The following is a 3,821-nucleotide window of genomic DNA, read 5'->3' on the forward strand; positions in this document are numbered from 1 at the left end:
GCCCTTTCAATTTTTGGCTCTCTTAAGGTGTAGATACATACATATGTATGTAAGTACATAAGCAAATTTTTTTGTTTTGTGCAATTGTCAGAAGGTTCAAAGTTATAAATTTTTATAAGTAATAAGTTAGTATTAAAAACTTAAAAGAAAAGAATTACTTTAAAAAAATTACCAAATTGAGAAAAAAATTAACAAATTACCAAACTCCTTCTAAAAAGAAAAAAATTACCAGTTTTGGTAAAAAATTACCAAAGTGGCAACGCTGAACCCGACATCAAAATGTCGTTTAATGAGAATCCGCAGCTGGTGGGAGCAGACGCATCAAAGACTACGCGCAATTTTGTGGTGGAGCTTTCTGCCTTCAATATGCAATGATGAGGTAAGAAGTTGGTGCGCACTCCAGTAAGAATAACTATTACCAGAGACATATGCTCAAAATCGACGAACTGCTTGCGAATAAGAGTCGCCTAATTGCGAAGGGCTTGATTTAAAGAGCAAACTAACTGAATATTCTCCTGAGCTCACTCGACGATAATTGTTGATGAAGTGTTCCTCGCAAGCCAAGTCCTCTTTAGTTCGCTTTACATTTTCAGTAATGTGACCTTCTACCTCCCAAAACCGCCTGACTAAATCGTTCAGGGTGCAGTCTATTCCATCAGATGCTGACTTCTCAACAGCAACTGCGCAGTGCACGGATTTAGGGGAGGTCAAATCGAAATTCCTTGACACGACCCAACCTAGTCTCGTTTTTTGCAGTACCGGCAGGTTTTTACTCAGGCGAATTTGTCCCACGCATAGCAGCTCGAAAAACAGACTTTCTCCGATAAAAAGATACATTTTCTGGGGCTTGAAGAAGAATGGATCGGCTAAGGAGATATTTGCTGGAATTTTCCAGTCGACGTGCGAAAGGTTTGTTTCCGGCTGATATGTGGTTATGGTTGGCACAACCACGGCTGAAATGGATGTTTCATAAGTTCTATCGACGGATTGCAATAGCGTAGTTGCACTCTCACTAGAGAATATGTCTGACTGCCCAATTCCCGAAATGTTAGTAGAGGCCTTAGATTTCTTAATTTGCCGCTGGTTGGCCATGTTTGCCGTTATGCAATGAAGTTGCGAGCATGGTTGCCACAATTGGTAACTTTCTACCAAAATTGGTAACTTTTAAACGATTTGGTAACTTGGTAACTTTTATTTTATTTTGGTAACTTTTGCAACCAAACATCTATTTGCATTACTAGAAAGAAATGAATTATGTTTTGCCTGTGCGTAATTATAAAAACCCTTCGAGTTTCAGTGGCAGCACTACTGACACTTCTACCAATTTACTTCGATTCAATTAGAGTCATCTCATATTCGAATACTGGAAATATTTGAATTACAGTGGCAGCACCACGGGCTGCACTTCTGAAACAACTTTCAAATGTTTGCGATACATTTTGAATTCTACAGTACCAAAGGTATAAAAATTCGGCCATCTGGCAATTTTTGGTAAGGTCCACAAATCGATTTGATTATTCTGGCACAAAAAAAAATGTCGCGTGCTTTTTATCAGTCCCACCTACCGACATGTATTTCGACCCACAGAATCCGAATCTGAGATCCGTCTGACACGTACAGTAAGTTATGAAAAAACCGAAAAAATAGCTCGAAATTTCGGTTAAAAGCACCCGCCACTTCTTTTGTATGGCGGTGCTATTATTCCGTGAGTCGCAGGTTCAAATATCGGCACATTCCGAACGAAAAATGACACTGAAGATGGCACAACGCCGAAACCGGTTTGTCTCCAAACCAGATTTGCCAAAAGATGACGAAAAATCGTTCCAGATTACATCATACTCCTACCGTGTCGGAAACACCAACAACGAAAACGAGAATATCGGCACGTGCAGTAATTAATTGAAGGAAAAATATTTTCTAATAAAAAAAATTATTATAATCGTCAATAGCATTTTCAATATTGATAATTTATCAAGAAAATAGATTTAAACTTCTTTGCTAGAACTGGCGTGTTTTGATAAATAATCGAAAATTGAGAATTTATAAAAATATTGAATTTATTACGTGAACAGAATCGGGCTGTAAGTATATACACATTTGTTATGAAATATAGCAGTTTTAATAAGTATATTTTTTTCTCACTGAAGAAGTGAAGATTTTGGTAGTGAAGATTTGGTAACTTTTGGTAACTTTTTTTTAAGAGATTTTGGTAGAAAAAAATGTTGGCGAGTGGCAACCATGGTTGCGAGGCGGAGTCAAGTAAGGCTCTACAGGGTACGAAAGTACCTTGACGACTTTTTAACATCACAACATGCTTGGAGTCCATGATGCAATAATGAAAGGTGTTATACGTTGGCAACTTCTCGCTCTAATCCGCCATCTTGAACTACCTTAGGAGAAACTGTGTTGTTTCTTTGCTATTTTCACTGAACATTTCCCAAAATATTAGAAAAAAATTCTGAACAAGCTACATTGATTCCATTTTCGTTGTTCGTTTTGTTCTTATTCGCTGACATTTGTTTTCCAATTGCGTGAAATTTGGTAAGTATTGTAATAAAACCGAATTATTTTACAAATAAATTATAATTTTGCATTTATTAGGTCATTTCCTTAGTGTTTCGCTGACCGACCTGTGCTGGTATTGTGATTAAGAGCTAAGACACGTAAGTTACAACATATTATTTTGACTTTATTGATGAACCATTCCATTTGAGCTCTTTGTTATTTCAAAACCTAATGAACCATTTATTCGCAGATTTTTCGGACGATTCTGCTGTGCTGCGTTCCTGCTCCGCCTGTATATTGCTCCGCCCGTATTTTATAGTGTTGCGTTCCTGTTGCGCCTTTGCATTAGTGTGTGCGTTGTGATTTAGACACGTTGAAGTAAGTTGAAACCAGGTTCTCGTTTGTTAAAAACCTAAAAAACCATTTATTTGCAGATTTTTTGTATGCTTCTGCTGTGCTGCGTTCCTGCTCCACCCGTGTATTAGATTGCTGCGTTCCTGTTAACATACATATCGTCGCTTAAAGTACAAAACCGCGTAACTGACATTTGCTGCTAAAAATTGGATTCGCTCACACATGTTTTTGGATCAATCCTTATCCATTCTTCCTGAAATATACTAGCCAAAAATGCGATTGCTTTTTACAAAAAGATAACCATTTTGAAATATGAGTGTTTTTACTCTCTAGAAATTAATTTATGCAACCTCGCATACGTGGGTTTGCATTATCTCTATACGCGGTTTTGCAATTTATTGATACATGGTTGTGTACTTTAAACGACGATATGTATGTACATGTATATCACATATATTGACTTAGATATGTATACACAATTAATGGTGTACATATATTTTTTTATATTGAAACTAGATATGTATATAGTACATATTTTATTATTATTATTCGGTTCAAAAAAGTCCTATCTCAAATAAAAATACTTCGAAAATGTGCTGAGATAGGGTGTTTTTGAACCGAGTTCCGAGATAGGGCATTTTTCAATCAAATTCTAAAATAGGGCGTTTTCCAGCCAAATTTTGAAATAGGGCGTTGAAAAGCTTTCTGATATCGGGCGTTTTCGACCTGGCTGCCGAGATAGGTCGATCTACTACTCAGCCATCGATATATGGTCGAAGTTTTCGTTAAGACGATTAAACACGATTTGTTTTTAATCGATTCTAAAAAAACTAAGGTAATTTTTAGCCACTTCAAACTTGCATATAATTAGACTAAAATTGAAGGGGCTATAAAACTGAGTGCTCAAAAAAATTCTAACACTTCTGAGAAAAAAGTTTGAATTTTGGTTGAAAATTTGTTGT

The sequence above is a fragment of the Rhagoletis pomonella genome, unplaced genomic scaffold, assembly GCF_013731165.1.
Source record: "Rhagoletis pomonella isolate Grant_MI unplaced genomic scaffold, Rhpom_1.0 Rhpom_scaffold_00001, whole genome shotgun sequence".
Lineage (NCBI taxonomy): Eukaryota > Metazoa > Arthropoda > Insecta > Diptera > Tephritidae > Rhagoletis > Rhagoletis pomonella.